General features: G+C 67.9%; 1 protein-coding gene and 1 long non-coding RNA gene across 7 annotated transcripts in view; one reads left to right on the top strand and one right to left on the bottom strand.

Annotated features, from left to right (window-relative positions):
* Positions 1-16,430, bottom strand: part of MACROD1 (mono-ADP ribosylhydrolase 1) — a 114,521-nt gene that overhangs the window by 13,865 nt on the left and 84,226 nt on the right. The gene's annotated exons all lie outside the window — the stretch shown is intronic.
* LOC103347266 (uncharacterized) lies at positions 4,362-5,692 on the top strand. The gene is made up of 3 exons (XR_016229066.1): positions 4,362-4,477; positions 5,097-5,173; positions 5,558-5,692. It is a non-coding gene; the product is annotated as an uncharacterized LOC103347266 (long non-coding RNA).

Raw genomic sequence — 16,430 nt, 5'->3', positions numbered from 1 at the left:
AAAGCGGAATGGGCTGAAATCCGGAGATAAAACACGCGACTTCAAAGGCACCTCAAGCTGAGAGCAGCCTGCCATGTTTGACAAGCTCCGTCCCCCCAGGCCAAGGTCACCGTCCTCCCAGGTGGGGCGCCCGGCGGGCGGACAGCACTGGGCCTTCCCCGGCCCTGGGGGGCAGCAGGGGCCCCGGGCTCACATTCATGGGCGCCAAACACACCCCCAGCTTCCACACGGGGCCCTGGGTAACCATCTTAGCATGGACACCCACGTTCCTTCCTGCCCCATTTACAGGTGGGGAAACTGAGGCCGGAGAGAAGTGACCTCCAAGGGCCGCAGCCAACCTCTGCGTCTTTGCCAGGCTCTGTCCCGAAGTCCCCAGTGGCAATCGTGGGCCCGCCGCTCCACCCCTGGGCCTGGGTTCCCTCATCCGGGGTCGGGGTTTGGGGGGGGCGTTTTTTGGCCGAGCCCCTCGGAGCCACAGATGATAGCAGTGAAGAAGCCCCGAGGCCCGCAGCGTCCGGCGCTGCGGCACAGCGGGTAAAGCCACGGCCTGCAGTGCCCGCATCCCGTATCAGAGCACGGGTTCGAGTCCCGGCTGCTCCACTTCCAATCAGCTGAAGATGGCCCAAGGGCTTGGGCCCCTGCACCCACGTGGGAGACCCAGATGGAGCTCCTGGCTCCTGGCTTCCACCTGGCCCAGCCCTGGCCGTTGTGGTCATTTGGGGAGTGAACCGATCTAACTCTTTCAAACGAATAAATAAATCTCATTAAAAAAAAAAAAAAGACGCCGTAAAACTGTGATGGCCGGAAGCTCGGTCTGAGGCCGCCCTCTGTGGCTGCTGTGGCCGCCACAGGCGATGGCTGAGCAGCAGCAGCCGCGTGGCTCAGGTTCCTGGTGGCCAGGAAGTCCCCCGCGTGGCACCAGCACCTGCCGAGGGCCCTGGCGGCAGGGGAACCCGGCCGGCGGGTGGAGGGCGGCACGAGGGAGCAGGTGTGGGTCCTTTCCCCTCTCACAAGGCCACTAAGGCCACCGTGACCCCCTCCAAGCTCCACCACCGTGTGAACCTGGGGACTGGGGCGCTGGGTCCCGGCCACGGCGAAGGCTGCGGGGATAACGGCCATCAGCGGCGGCCCCGGCCTCAGGACCTTGCTGGACGCGCAGCTCCATTACACAGAAGGGGAAGCTGAGGCCCAGGCACAGGCCCGCGAGCCCACACAGGGAACCCTGCCAGGCTGACTCCGGGGCCTGGACTCCCCCGGCCCCTGCCCAGCCTCCTGGGCTCAGCGCCTCACTGCTGCTTCTCTGACCTGAGCCCAGCGGTGGCCCCAGTCTGCGGTGGGTGGGTGGAGTGGCGGGGGGATGAGCTGGGCTCTCCCTCTCCCTCTCCCTCCCCCTCCCCCCCTCCCCCTCTCCCTCTCCCTCTCCCTCTCCCTTCCCCCCAGTCTCCCGGAAGGTCCACTCCTGCTCCTCCCCGGGCTCCCCTACAACCCCAAGCTCCAGCAGGCTGGTCCCAGCCCCCCAACAGCCGCCTGGGCGCCTTCCACTTGTGGGTAGCTTGTTAGGTAACAGATTCGTGTTCACGGCCCCAGACTGGAGAAGACAAACAGGGAGTGAGAACAAAGCAAGTCGGCCCTACGCCTGCCGGCCAGCTCAGTTTTCCCTTAGGACCTGTGAGATTTGCAACAAAAACGTACAAACAGCTCAGGTATCAGGCGGGTTCTCTGGGCCCAGCCTCGGCAGCTGCTGCCCCCGCCCCGCGCCCAGAGCCCCACGGAGGGGTCCCATGATTTTTTTGTTGCTTCAACTGATGAGGAATGAGGGGTTCAGCGGGACTGAGTGGCTTGCCCAAGGTCACACAGCTGGGGACCGGGTCTGGCTCCAAGGGGGCGCTGAGTGCTGCCTGCCTGCTGGGGACCCCTCCCCCGGGAGCCAGGGGGCAGGCACTCAGCGTCTGACATTAGCATAACCATGGCCATCGGAAACCCAATTACCCTGAGATGGCTTGGGCTCCAGCCAGCCGGTGTGGTCTCCTCCACACGGAGGGAGAGGCGGCCCTGTTGGGTGGGCGAGTGGAGGCAGAACGGGAAAGCCTGGTGTGTGGGGGCTGGGTGGGCCCCGCGGCTGGGTCCCGGCTGGACAGGCCACCACCTCCAGGCAAAGCCAGGGCTCCTCTGTCCCCAGCTCCCGCTCACTGGGTGACCCTGGGCGGCTCCCTGCTTGCTCTGAGCTTCAGCTGTCTCCAGAAAGGGGAGAAGGAAACCAAGGGGGTGGGAGAGGGAGAGGAGCCCCAGCCCTGCCGGGCCTCCACCGCTGACTCCCGGAGTCACCCCCTGCCCCGGGGCCCAGAACCCTGACCTTGGGGAGCCTCCTGCAAGGTGCAACCGCGGACCTCACGCACATCGTGGGCTGCATCCCGCGGGCCCCCGTGGCTCTCCGGGGCCGGTTTTCCCCGCTGTCTAATATTCCCCGGCCGAGGGGGGCGGCCCATTCTCCCTGCAGCCAAGGTAATGGGGTCCAGTCCCGCCCCCTGCAGGCCACGGCCCTGACGCATGCGCAGAACTCCTCTCACGCGCCCGCCCGGGAGTGGGGCTGCTGGCGGGGCTGCGCGGCGTTCTTAACTTGACTAGTTGTTGCCAAATTGTCTCCAAAGTGGTTGTTCTGATGATCGCTTTAAAATATAAATTAGATCATGTCACTTCCCTGCTTAAAACTCTCAAATAGCTCCCTATTATACTTAGAATAAAACGCATATTCTCCTCCATGAACACATGGCTGCAGCCCACGCGCGACTCCCGCCACCCCCAACTTCCTGGCCTCCTTCCTCTCCCTCAAATAGGTTTGGCTCCTTCATACCCCAGGGCCTTTGCACACACTGCTTGCTCTGCCTGGCACACTCCTCTACCAGCTCTTTCCACCTTGGGTCCTCCTTATCTTTCGGGTCTCGGTGAAAATGTCACCTCCTCTAAGGGCCTCCCCTGATCACCCAAAGTGCCCGCTGCCAGCACGGGCATTTAGCCTAGAGCCTAGATACTGGTCAAGACACCCACGTCCCCCATGAGAGGACCCCCTGCAACACCCAGCGCTGGCTGCAGCTCCAGCTCCAGCTCGTGCAGACCCGGGGAGGTAGCAGCGCTGCTCCAGTGTTGGGAAGCCTGGACGGGGCTCCTGGCTCCTGGCCGTGGCCCGGCCCAGCCCAGCCGTGGCAGGCATCTGGGGAGTAAGCCAGCAGATGGGGACTCTCACTCTCTGCGCCTCTGAAATAAATATTTTTACTTGTTGAGGGGACAAAAGTGCTCGCTGCCCCATGCCTTGCTTCCTGGGGCGCCCACCCCCTGGTTTTCTAACGACTTCCTTTGGGACCAGCAGGGCAGCCTGTGGGGAGGTCCTCCACCCACCGTGGCCAACACCCAGGGGCTGGGAGGCAGGCAGAAGGGGTGGCCAGGCCCTGGGGCCCTGATCCCTCTTCCACAGCCACGGGGAGTCGGGTGCAGCCTGACTCGCTCCTTGGGGATGGGGGGCGGGGGAAGGGCGGGTTGAGAAGAGGCCTTGCTGCACCAGGGACCAATCAGAGGGCGGAGGGGGAGGCAGGATCCGCCCGGGATGGAGTTGGCTTCTCAACGTGGCTCCATGTGGTCAGTGGGAGGAGCAGCAGGAACCCCCTCCCCCTGGCAGGAGCGGAGGGGGGCTCCCCGTCCAGCCCTCCCCGAGGCCCAGGGTCTTAACCTCTGGGGTCACAGCCCCCCAATCCAGGGAAAGCTTCTGACGCTTCCCCAGACGCTGTCCTCAACGCCCCTGAGGCCAGACCCCCACAGGGTCATCCCTGGAGCCCTGGCAAGGCACCCCCGGGGAAACTGAAGCCCCAGGAGCTGGAGACCCACGCGAGGTGTCGCCCTGAGGCCAGAGACGGTCCCTTCTCAGGGAGGCCGAGCAAGGCGGCAGCCACTCGGGGCCCAGGGCCCTCAGGTTGGACACCGGGGGGGCACTTCCCTCAGTCGCAGCTCTGGGGTGCACCTGCCGCCTGCGTGCAGCGCGCGGCTCCTCGCTCTCGGCGGAGGCGGCCTGGGGGGCCCAGCCAGGAACAGGCGGCCGTGTCTGCGGAGCTGCTTCCGCGAGGCGCCGCTCCCAGGCCCTGCGCGGATGAGACCAGAGGGCCCAGCCTGGTCCCTGCCCCGCCTGCCTCAGGGTCCCCTGGCCCGGGCGCCTCTCCTCTCTATCCTCCTAGCTTGGACTGCACCCCGTGGCTGCCATTGGTATGCGAGGCCGAGCCTCGGGGTGCCCCTGCGTGGCCCAGCCTGGGCTCTTTAAGAATCTCTCCTTGGCGCCGCGTGCCGGTTGCCAGGCAACCCTCCGCCCCACCCCCAAGGCCGGCAGTGGTGCCCCTTCCCCTCCCTCTCCCTGTGCTCAGCCCTGCCCAGCCTCAGCAGGTGCTCAGCGCAGAACCTGGGCGGCCTGGCTGCCCTGGGCACCTGCGCATGGCAGGTAAGGGGCTCGGACTGACCCCACCCCAGCGGGCCTGGATCAGAGCTCCGGACACCCAGGAATTGGGGAAGGGGCCGGGGCTTCGGATAGGCTTTCTCCTGACTGTGCCGGCGCCAGGTTGGGGCGGGGTCCCAGAAGATGCCATGTTTCCTCCCCCACCCCTGCAGCTCCAGGACCGAGGGAGGGGGGCGCCATGGGCTGAGCCCCTCTTTGTCCCTGGCTGTGGGAGCAGGCGCCAGGCTCAGGGCAGGCCGCAGGGCTGTGGGCAGTGAGCCAACTGGGACCGCAGCGGGGACCGCAGCGGGGAACGGTGAGGGAGGTGCTGGGGGTGGGGGGAGGCAGCCCTGAGGCTGTGGCCAGGGTGCCATTCGCCCCTCCCCCGAGACTTCTCCATCTCCACACCTGGGCGTCCTTGACCTCACCTTGCCTCTCCCCTGCCCTCAGCAGCCAACAGCTCACCTCGGCTCCCCAGTCTCCCGGGGCCACCCGTCACTTCCACATGGTGGCCCCTTCCTCACTGTCCCCAGTGCCAGTCACGCAACCTCTGTGCCAATCAGAGGCCCGGTCCCCCCCCCCCAGCTAGGCCTCACTTGCTGCTCTCTCCACTGCCCCTGTCCAGCAGCCCCCACCGCCCTGGCACGTGCTGGTCCCTCCGTGTGGCCCGCCCTTCCTGGACGTGGCAGGTGGCAGTGGCAGGTGAGAGGCAGCTTGTCCCCTGCAGGGAACCATGCAGGGGCGAGGGAGGGCAGCCCCGGGTGGCTGGGAGACACGTGGGTGGGGGGGGTGCAGTCATTGTGGCGGGAAGAGGAGGCTCCTATGGAGGGCGGGGCCGGCAGCGGACCCCGCCCAGTGGCAGCCCTCCAGGGCTGGAGGGAGGTGGGGGCTCAGTGGTTCCCGCCCTCTACTTTGCCCAGCCCAGGGGCGGTTGTGAGACCAGGTCTGCCTCTCAGGTCCCCATCACATCCCCCACCCCCCACACATCCAGACCTCCCTGCCCGCCTCTGAGCCGCTGGAGGGGGTGGCCCCCTCTGAGCCCCGACCGTCACCACGTGACATTTCCCAGTTCCATGAATTTCCCAGTTTGCCTTGGGACAGCTCCATCACCATCAGCGTGGCCTGGAAGGGTTCTTTCAGCCCCACGCTCCGTCCACGCAGTCACTCAGCCACGGCTGGCAGTGCTCCGCCCACCCACGTGCCGGATGCTGGGGACACGCAGGGACGGCGACGGGTGCTCCCGGTGCGGTGGTGATGTCATCAGCCACACCCCGATTTCAGAGATGTCAAAGTGCGCTCACACAACTCCCAGCGGCTGGTACGTGTGTGGTTCAGGGCCACCAAGGAGAAGCGACGGGGGCGGAGGGAACAGGTGACCGCTCAGTGTCTCTCCAAAGTGCACATCCACTCCGATCCCCCAGCCCCCCACTTGCCGGTGTGGGGAGGTGCTGAGGTTGGGTGGGGACATGGAGGTGGGACCCTTGTGATGGTGTCATGGGCTTCATTAGGAGGGGGCATGGCTGGAGCCACCGAGCGGGCTCTGGCCCAGCGTCCCTGACAGCAGAAGGGACTCTGCGGATGCGGCCCCTCCGTCGCGAGCCGGTCGGCCGAGTGCGGGTCCAGCGACAGAGGACGAGGCGACTGACCTCACCAGAAAGGTGGGGTCGGGAGGCTGCTCGCAGGGCACCTGGCCGAGGCTGAGCAGCATGGGCTTCGGCCTGGAGGGTGGGCGAGCAAGGCCAAGGGGGCCCCTGGCTCCCCGCTGGCCGGCAGCCTCCCAGGCCCCAGGAGTTGCTGGCTTCATCCCTCCTGGCCTTGCCCCTGGAGCACCTGCTACGGGACTCCCCCCCCCCCCCAGGCCTGAGGCCCTGCCTGCCGCCGCTGGCCCCTGGCCTTGGGTTCCTGCTGCAAACCAGTCGTCCTGGGCATGGCCTGGGGCTGCAGGTGGGGAGTCAGATGGGCTGGGTACTCAGTGGCGTGACTCAGTGGGACGCAGGGGGCCTCTCAGTTGGAACTCAGAGGTGGGCGTGTCGTGGTACAGTGGGTTCAGCCGCCATTTTCCGAATCCCGTCTATCAGAGCGCCGGTTCAAGTCCCAACTTCCGACCGACCCAGCTCCCTGCTAATGTGCCGGGAGGGCAGCAGATGAGGGCTCACGTGCATGGGGTCCCAGCCACCCGCGTGGGAGACCCAGACGGAGCTCCTGCCTCCTAGCTTCGGCCTGGCCCAGCCCTGGCTATTACAGGCATCTGGGGAGTGAAACAGAATAGAAGATCTCTCTCTCTCTCTCTCTCTCTCTCTCTCTCTCTCATTCTGCATTTGATAAATTCTTTAAAGGATGTATTTATTTATTGAAAATCAGAATTACAGAGAGAGAAAAAGAGACAGGGTGGGGGGAGACAGACAGAGAGAGAGAGAGAGGTCTGCCATCCACTGCTTCACTCCCCAGATTGCTACAATGGCTAGGGCTGTGCCAGGCTGGAGCCAGGAGCCAGGAGATTCATCCGGGTCTTCCACGCAGGTGCAGGGGCCCAAGCACTTGGGCCACCTTCCACTGCTTTCCCAGGCCACAGCAGGGAGCTGGATCGGAAGCGGAGCAGCCTGGTCACCTGCCAAGCAACACCCCATGGGACCGTGGCACCGGAGGCACCAGCTTTCCCTGCCACACCACGATCCTGGCCCCGGGAACATCTTTTATGAAAAGAATGCAGAGTGGGATGGGAAGCCTGGTAGGGTCTGGGTGGGGCTGGGAGCGCACCCCTCCCTGGAGTTGATGCCAAGCTGGCCCCTGGGGAAGGCTGAGCCCAGGCCCTCTGAATGGCCGCCTCCATCCTTGCCCAGCCAGCTGACCGCTGGCCACTGATCGCACAGAGGGACTAAGGCCCCTGGTGACGCCCCCAGCCCTCCCACGGGGATGACTCTGCCCCAGCCCCGAGTCCGGTCACCGGCTTCCCTTCCCCCGGCCCCGGCAGCCCCAAGGCCACGGGCGGCACAACCTGTGCCAACAGCCGCGGAACAGCGCCGTGTCTCGATCCCGCACCACGCAGCACGTAAACCACTGCCTCCCATGACCTCCCAGGACGGCCACGCTGAGAAAAGACTGGGGGGGCACAGGGAGGCTGGGACAGGGCTCGGGCCACCAGCAGCAGAGGGGTAAGGCGGCGAGCGGAAGAGGACCAGGGCTCCGGGAGAGTGGCTGGGCGGGTGGCTGTGGGCATGGCTGGGGTGACCGCGACTGCCCACTGGCAGGCTGCTCTGGGGGCCAGGGAGCTGGGGCTTGGTGAGCTCAAGGCTGAGGCCACAGATCGTCACCAAGCAACTTGTGTGTCCCTCCCGGCTGACAGTGTCCTTGTCAGGACCCGGCTGGCAGGTCAGCTTAGTCCTTCTGAGCCCACTTCACCGAGTGTTTGTTGACTGAACAAGTGATCTTTTAACTCCCAGAGCCGGCTGCCCCTTTCCTGGAACTGGCTGATTCTCCCCTTGTCCTCGTCCTTGTCCAAGACGCCACACGTCAGCCACCCTGATTTCCACACGAGCCCCTGGCCGCCGTCCCCAGCTTTGACAAGAATTCCCGACCACGCACCACAGCACCTGTAGCAGGCTGGAACAAGCTCCTCCTGCTGCCCGCCAGGCCTTTCCTCCCTGCTCCCGGGTCCCGGTCAAGGAGCCGCCTGCCCTGTGAGTGGCAGGGCCCCTAGGCCTTGTGCTGAGCTGTCGTGGTTCCAGCTTTGCCACAGCAGGGTTCCAGCAGGTCGCAACTCACCCTTGACCCGTGGTGCCCCCAACAGCGGCTGGCACAGAGCGGACCTCCGTCAGCGCTCCCTGGACCGTGTGCAGCCGCCGAGCACGGCTGAGCAGGCCAGATGGAATATCACGCAGCCATTAACCGCAATTACGGAGATGATGTTTTCATATCTCAGCTCCACTTGTCGGAGCTATAGCCGTAGCACCCACCACAAGGCCCCGAGAGCCCGCTCTCTGCCAGCCCCCTGCTGGGCACGGGCACGGCGGGGCTGGGAAGCCACCTCGCTTCCAGGGCTTCGGCTGGACAAGGAGCGAGCCGCACACAGGTGCCGAGACGGAGCGACAACGGAGCCCCGGGCCCCGCGTCCATCTGGGAGGGGGGAGGGAAACATGGCCGAGCCTGGAAGGGGACAGGGAACAGAGGCTGCGGACCTGACGCCCAGGGCGGTGGCATGGTGGCGATGTGTTCTTCCCTCTATTGTTGGCATAATGCTGTTTGGGCAATAAATAAAAACTGGAGGAAAAAATAGCCGTTTGGAGAATTGAGCAGAGAGCGGGAGCAGGCAGAAAGGGAGTTAAGGGGGTGGGTGGGGGGCTCAGGCGGGAGACGTGAGGACGACAAGGCCGGGGGGCTCCCAGCAGGGACGCGGGGGCAGGCGGCAGAGGGGGCCTCTGTACCCCAGGGGTGGTGGTCTGGCCAGGCCTTGAAGGACAGCACAGAGCAAGGTCTGCTGGGCCCTGGAATGTTCTGAGGAGGCCTGGGGTGGGAGGCACCGGCGGGCAGGGGTCTGCAGAGAGGGGCCCTGAGGCTCTGAGGAGTCTGGGGGCAGAGCCGGGAGCAGAGGTGGGGAGAGCAGAGCAGCCGTCTACAGGGAAAGAAGCCAGGAGGCAGTGACCCGGCTCGGCGACAGGTGACGGTGTCTGGCCAGGGCAGGTGAGGCTGCACAGATGGGAGACCTCCGCATCCGGCAGAACGCGACAGCACCGGGACTCAGGAGGTAGGGAGATGGCGGGTGGTCTGGGTGCCCCTCCCTATGCCAGCCCTCACAGCACAGGTGCTCCCCTGGGGCCCATGTCAGCCCCCTCAGCATAGGTGCTCCCCCCAGCCCCCCATAGCACAGGTGCTCCCCCCAGTCCCCACAGCACAGGTGCTCCCCCCTGTCAGCCCTCACAGCAAGGTGCTCCCCCCAGCCCCCTCAGCACAGGTGCTCCCCCCTGTCAGCCCTCACAGCACAGGTGCTCCCCCCCAGCCCCCACAGCACAGGTGCTCCCCCCATCAGCCCTCATAGCACAGGTGCTCCCCCTGTCAGCCCCCAAAGCACAGGTGCTCCCCCCAGCCCCCTCAGCACAGGTGCTCCCCCTGTCAGCCCCCTCAGCACAGGTGCTCCCCCCAGCCCCCACAGCACAGGTGCTCCCCCCTGTCAGCCCTCACAGCACAGGTGCTCCCCCCCAGCCCCCACAGCACAGGTGCTCCCCCCATCAGCCCTCATAGCACAGGTGCTCCCCCTGTCAGCCCCCAAAGCACAGGTGCTCCCCCCAGCCCCCTCAGCACAGGTGCTCCCCCTGTCAGCCCCCACAGCACAGGTGCTCCCCCCCAGCCCCCTCAGCCTCAGCACAGGTGCTCCCCCTGTCAGCCCCCACAGCACAGGTGCTCCCCCCCAGCCCCCTCAGCCTCAGCACAGGTGCTCCCCCCAGCCCCCACAGCACAGGTGCTCCCCCCAGCCCCCACAGCACAGATGCTCCCCCCAGCCCCCACAGCACAGGTGCTCCCCCAGTCTCCACAGCACAGGTGCTCCCCCCAGCCCCCACAGCACAGGTGCTCCCCCCATCAGCCCCCTCAGCACAGGTGCTCCCTCCCAGCCCCCACAGCACAGGTGCTCCCCCAGTCTCCACAGCACAGGTGCTCCCCCCCAGCCCCCTCAGCACAGGTGCTCCCCCCAGCCCCCACAGCACAGGTGCTCCCCCCAGCCCCCACAGCACAGGTGCTCCCCCAGCCCCCACAGCACAGGTGCTCCCCCTGTCAGCCCCCTCAGCACAGGTGCTCCCCCCAGCCCCCACAGCACAGGTGCTCCCCCCAGCCTCCACAGCAAGGTGCTCCCCCAGCCCCCACAGCACAGGTGCTCCCCCGTCAGCCCCCATAGCACAGGTGCTCCCCCATCAGCCCTCACAGTACAGGTGCTCCCCCCATCAGCCCCCTCAGCATAGGTGCTCCCCCCGTCAGCCCCCTCAGCACAGGTGCTCCCCCCCGTCAGCCCCCACAGCACAGGTGCTCCCCCCAGCCCCCACAGCACAGGTGCTCCCCCCCAGCCCCCACAGCACAGGTGCTCCCCCCAGCCCCCTCAGCACAGGTCCTCCCCCCAGCCCCCACAGCACAGGTGCTCCCCCCAGCCCCCACAGCACAGGTGCTCCCCCCCAGCCCCCACAGCACAGGTGCTCCCCCCAGCCCCCTCAGCACAGGTCCTCCCCCCAGCCCCCACAGCACAGGTGCTCCCCCCAGCCCCCACAGCACAGGTGCTCCCCCCCAGCCCCCTCAGCCTCAGCACAGGTGCTCCCCCCAGCCCCCACAGCACAGGTGCTCCCCCCCGTCAGCCCCCACAGCACAGGTGCTCCCCCCAGCCCCCACAGCACAGGTGCTCCCCCCCAGCCCCCACAGCACAGGTGCTCCCCCCAGCCCCCTCAGCACAGGTCCTCCCCCCAGCCCCCACAGCACAGGTGCTCCCCCCAGCCCCCACAGCACAGGTGCTCCCCCCCAGCCCCCACAGCACAGGTGCTCCCCCCAGCCCCCTCAGCACAGGTCCTCCCCCCAGCCCCCACAGCACAGGTGCTCCCCCCAGCCCCCACAGCACAGGTGCTCCCCCCCAGCCCCCTCAGCCTCAGCACAGGTGCTCCCCCCAGCCCCCACAGCACAGGTGCTCCCCCCCGTCAGCCCCCACAGCACAGGTGCTCCCCCCAGCCCCCACAGCACAGGTGCTCCCCCCCAGCCCCCACAGCACAGGTGCTCCCCCCAGCCCCCTCAGCACAGGTGCTCCCCCCAGCCCCCACAGCACAGGTGCTCCCCCCCAGTCCCCACAGCACAGGTGCTCCCCCAGCCCCCACAGCACAGGTGCTCCCCCCTGCCGTCAGCCCCCAGCACAGGTGCAGCGGCTCCTCCAGCCACTTTCCCCACCAGGTCCCTTTAACCCCCACGCTAACCTTGGACTTCAGTCCTTAGTACTCCCATTTACTACCAAGGACTGAGGCTGGCCGTCGTCTGACCCAGGCACTGCCCACTTAGGCAGCGTGGGGCACTGCTCCGAGTGCCCAAGGAAGTGGGAACACCTGGGTAGGGAAGGGGCCAGCGGGGAAGAAGGGGTTACCTCGGCAGCAGAGTGGGCCTGGGGACGTGTTTGTGAATGAATGCACGGATGGCTGGCTGAATGAATGAATGAATGAATGGATGGATGGGTGGATGGGTAGATGGGTGGAAGGTTGATGAATGAGTGGGTGCGGAGAGCGGGGTGCAGGGGAGGCGGCGCGCCGAGCAAGAACCCCGCTTCCTCCCCCCACCGGAGGCGGGTTTGCTTTGGGCGCCTCCTCCCCCCACCGCTCCCCAGGGGGGCAGACTCCCAGACTGAGAGCCCCACCCCCAGCCATTTTAGCTGAGGGCAGGAGGAGCGGGAGGCGGAGGCCGCGGCTCCGGGCTGGGCCCGAGTCCCCGCGCGGCGGCGCAGCCTCCCGCGCCGGGTCCCGCCGGCCAGTGCGCAGCGCGGCCCCCGCCCCCGCCGCCTTCTCCCCGCCCGCCGCCGCCTCCCCTTCTCCTCCCCGCCCGCTCGCTCCGCGCCTGCACGCACGGCCCCCGCCGCCGCGAGGGGAGAGGCGGCCGCACAGCCTGGCTCCCGCGCCCTGCTCGCCGCCGCCCGCGCGGACACCACCGCTGGCCTTCGCTCCACGGAGCTCACCCGCCCGGGCACACGCACCCCGCCACCGGCGCAGCCCCGCGCGCTCCTCCCGCGGCTCTGCCGGGCGCCCGAGCCGGGCAGATGCGCCGCCGCGCGCCCCCCGCCCCGGGCCCGCCACCGCGCTCCGCTGCGCGCTGGGGACTCCTCTCCCGCGCCCCCCAGGGTGCCCTCCGGCTCGGGTTCCCGCCCGCTCCTTGGAATAACCCCTGAGGCTCCAGCCGTAGCCGCAAAGTTTCCCGAGGAGACCCGCCTCCCCGGCCGCTGCGCAGGTAAGGCGGGCTGAACGGGCGGGGGCCGGAGCTGGGCGCCCGGGACGGGGCGCCGGGGCCCGCGGGGCGGGGGCCGCAGGCCGGCGAGGCGCGGAGGCGCGGCGGGATCGGGCTGCTCGGCTTTGCCCTGGCGCGGCGGGGGACGCGCAGCCTTCGGGATTTGGGGTGGGGGCCGGGAGCCGAGCGCCGAGCGCCAGTGGCGCTGGCCCCGCCGCCCGGGGAGGCGTGGGGTGCGCGGCCGGCGGCTCCGCTCTCATGAGCAGAGCCTGCAAAGGGCGGGGGTCGGGGGGCGGCTCGGCTGGAGCCCGCGGGGGGCGCCAGGCTGGGTAGGGCGGTCCCAGCTCCGGCCCCGCACCCTGGAGCCAGAGGGCGAGGTGCCCGCGGCCAGGGCACCGGCCGGCCGGGCGCCGCGCTCCCGTCCCCACCAGCCGTGTGAGTCACGGTTGGAGCGAGGTTTTATTTTTAAAACGACTTCAAGGGGGGCACCAGCAGCCTCCAACTTCCCTCCCTGTGCGCGCTGTGGCTGTGAGCCCTGTGCCGCCTCGGTGGGGGCCGTGCACCTGGCGGCCAGAGCCCTGCAACTTCGCGACTGGGGGCACACAGCGGGCGGCCCCCTCCCCAGGCTCTCCAGGCCAGGGGGGCGCCCCATGGGGGCTGGCCGACACGCCCTCCCTGGGGGCAGGAGGCCCAGGGGGGAGGCAGGGAGCGGGCTGATCTGAGCTCTCCATGGGAGAGAAAGTTGTGGGGCAGCCCCATCAGGGAGCTACCAGGCTTCCCGCAGCTCCAGGGGCTGGAGGCTCTCTGGGGTGAGCTTGGCGAGCAGACAGCTCAGCTGGGGGGCGGGGGAGCGAGGGGGCAGTGGGCCCAGCCCCCTGAGGTCCTGCACCCTCAGGGAGGCTGGAGGCCAGCCCACCTCCCAGGGTGGCTTTGGAGCTGGGGAGGGGCTGTCTGTGCTGGGGGAGGGGGGACACAGTCCCCCAGGACCCCGGGTGCTCCAGGTGGAGGGGTGTGGGCTGGGCCAGCCCCCCCCACGGCGGTCACAGGGTTGGGGGGCTCCAGGCTGGGATTTCTGGAGTTGAAAGTGCAGTGCGTCTCTTCCGGCCAGCCCCAGGAGCAGAGCCCCAGCGTCACCTGTCAGCTGGTGCCGGCTCCGTGGGCGACTGCTCAGGGCGTCCTCAGGTTTAAAATGGAAATGGCCTGTGCTGTGGGGAGGGGCTGGGGAGGCCTGAGGGGCAGGAGGAGCTGCCGGCTGTCACATCTGGCTGCAGTGGGCAGAGAGCGCGTGCGGCGGCGGGCAGGGGCTCTGTGTGCACCCCCACGCAGACCCATAGCCCGGACACCTCCTAAAAGCTATGGGAGTACAGAGTTGCAGGGCGCTGGGCAGCCGTGGCCTGCACCGACTTCCCCTGGAGCTGAGCCTCCCTCGCACCCGCCCACCGCTGACCGCTTGCCTGTCCCCCCACCTCTGTGCCTCTCTGACCCCCAGACGGGAGCTGTCCCATGTCCTGAGTGGCCCTACCCCGCTTCTGGGCCACAGGCTCCCCCAGGGCCGGGGGCACCTGCAGAGAGCCTGGAGGTTCTAGGGCGAGATCCCCCTCCCTATGCAGCTGGCACGCTGGCCCCCAGCAGCGGCGCCCCCAGTGCTCCCCTGAGTCGCCCCACGGAGGCCCCTGGGAGCACCGCCCAGCTTGTCTCTAAGGAGCCGGTCAGGGTGTTGGCCCTGTCACCTGTTGCCAAGGCGTCGGCCCCCGGGACTCAGCTCTGTGCAGACTGAGGCCCGCTGGGTGAGCCAGGCCTGCAGCCGCCCCTCGGGGGCCCCGGGTCCTTGCCTGGACCGGGGTGGGTAGCGGATGTCTCAGTAAGGGAGGGTTAGCAGGCCACAGCGGTGCCCGGAAGGACGGGCAGGTTGCGTCTGTACCGGCTCCAAAGCCGTCTGAAAGGGACCAGTGTGTGGCGCAGCAGGTGAAGCCGGCATGCCATACCCGAGTGCCCATCTGAATCCTGGCTGCTCTGCTTCCACTCCGTGTCCTGCCAGTGCGCCTGGGAAGGCAGCGGGAGATGGCCGAGTCATGGGGTCCCGCCACCCAGGTGGGAGACCAGATGGAGCTCCTTGCTCCTAGCTGACTGTTGAGGCCACCTGGGGAGTGGACCAGCGGATGGACTCTCTCTCTCTCTCTCTCTCTCTCTCTCTCTCTCTCTCTCTCTCATACTCTGTCTTTCAGAAGCCATAATCCTGCAAAGTTAGCTGAGAGGGGACAGGAGCTCCAGGTGGCCCCGAAGTGGCGGGTGCAGAGGTGCCGGCCACCTGCAGGGGCCCAGGCGGTGGCTGCGGTGGGGGTGGGGATGGGGGTCGGGGCTGCTCTGTGCGGGGAGATGAGGACCTGGGCCCCGGGCACAGCTGCCTTTGAGCAGTCAGGCGGGACAGAAGCAGCGGCTTGGGGCAGGGAGGGAGGAAGCACGGTGCGGGCTGGGGGTGGCGTGGCTGGCCCTTGGGTATGGGTACGTTCCTTGGGACTTGGGGACCTACCAGCGACCCCTAGCCCGTGGTCAGGGTTGGAGAATGGCCTGAGCTCAGAGGCCTAGCACACAGCCTTCCTGGACACTGGGTGCCACCCGAGTCCTCCCTCTGCTTGGCCCGCTCACCCGGCAAGTGACCAGGCCTTGTCGGGCCTCGGCTTCCTCGCGATGAAGTGCCCGCGTCAGAGCCACCCACTATGAGGTGACGCATGCGCACATGGCAACACGGGGCCCTGTGCACCGCTGGCCCCCATCTCCGGGTCACCCTGGGCTGAGGCTTTCAGGCCTGGCAGTGCAGGCCCCAGCCACGCTCCCCAATGGGATCACACCCCCTGCTGGTGGGGGCAGCGGCTGGAGCGAGCGGCTGGAGAGCGACGGGCGGATGAGGGTGTGGGCTGGGAGCGAGTGTCCTGGATGAGGGGCTGGGGGGCTTCCCCAGGCGCTGACCATGTAGGGGGGCTCTGGGGCTCTGGCCGAGACCCCATGACTACCTTTGATGTCCAGCTCTGAATGTGTTTGCAGTGGGGTTCCTCTACCTGCTGGCCTCCCTGAATCGGAATGCAGGCCAGGGCACGAGGCACCCGTGTTCCGTCCTGTGCCGTGCGTGGAGCAATGGTCACTCTGGGCGGGCCAGGGTGGGATGGCCAGGAGGGGATGGGCGAGGACAGCGCCCGGCCGTGCCCTCCGGACCCGCAGGCGGCCTGCCCTTGTGGCAGCTGGCGCCCGCAGGGTTCCACGAGCAGCCGAGTTTGCACAGCCTGCGTTTGCCCGGGCGGCAGGTGGATGCCTGTTTACCGGCACCTGCGGCCCCCGGAGCCCGGCTGCCCCCTGGGGTCAGCTGCTCTGCGGATGATGTCAGCGCTCTGGGGCATTGGCTCACGGTGTACAAGTTGTGTGGTGGATGTTAAACTCCTGTCCTGCAGAGCTAACTGGACCGGGGGTGGGGGGTGGGGGAGGTGGGGCTGAGGCTACAGAGACGGGGGCGGGGCTGACTCCGGGGCCCTGCCCTGCGCCCTGGGCTCCGTCTCCCTCCTGCGGCCCTCCTCTCCTGCCCATTCACTCACTCACATTCAGGAGGTGGTGGTGGCACCAGCCTTTGCCAGGTGCAGTGCTGGGCTCTGGGACAAAGCGTGGAACCCGAGCTGGCCTGGGAGCTCACGCGGGCGGGGGCTGGCACTGACCCGCCGCGCCCCCTTCCACCACAACGCTGGAGGCTGCTGGGGGGTCTCGCCAGGGAAGGGGGTGCCTGCGTCGAGAGGGGTGAGCTGGAGGGGGCGAGGAGAGGGATGGAGATGAGGGGCCTGGGGACAGAACAGATTGGGGGGGCCTGCATGTGGACCCGCGGTGGGGGTGCCCGCTGGCCACCCCTGGTATGTTCTGCTCCGTCCCCACCCCCACACGCTCTGGGGTGCCCAGGGTGCTGGGTCCGCTGACCCTGAGAGCTGGGTATTTGTCACCAGCCGGGCCAGGTGGACCAGCATGTACGGGGCTG

The sequence above is a fragment of the Oryctolagus cuniculus genome, chromosome 1 (assembly GCF_051225735.1).
Source record: "Oryctolagus cuniculus isolate XC-2025 breed Fujian yellow rabbit chromosome 1, ASM5122573v1, whole genome shotgun sequence".
In the NCBI taxonomy this organism is placed as follows: domain Eukaryota; kingdom Metazoa; phylum Chordata; class Mammalia; order Lagomorpha; family Leporidae; genus Oryctolagus; species Oryctolagus cuniculus.
Note: the sequence above shows the minus strand (reverse complement) of the source record. Positions and strands in the feature narration are given on the sequence as shown.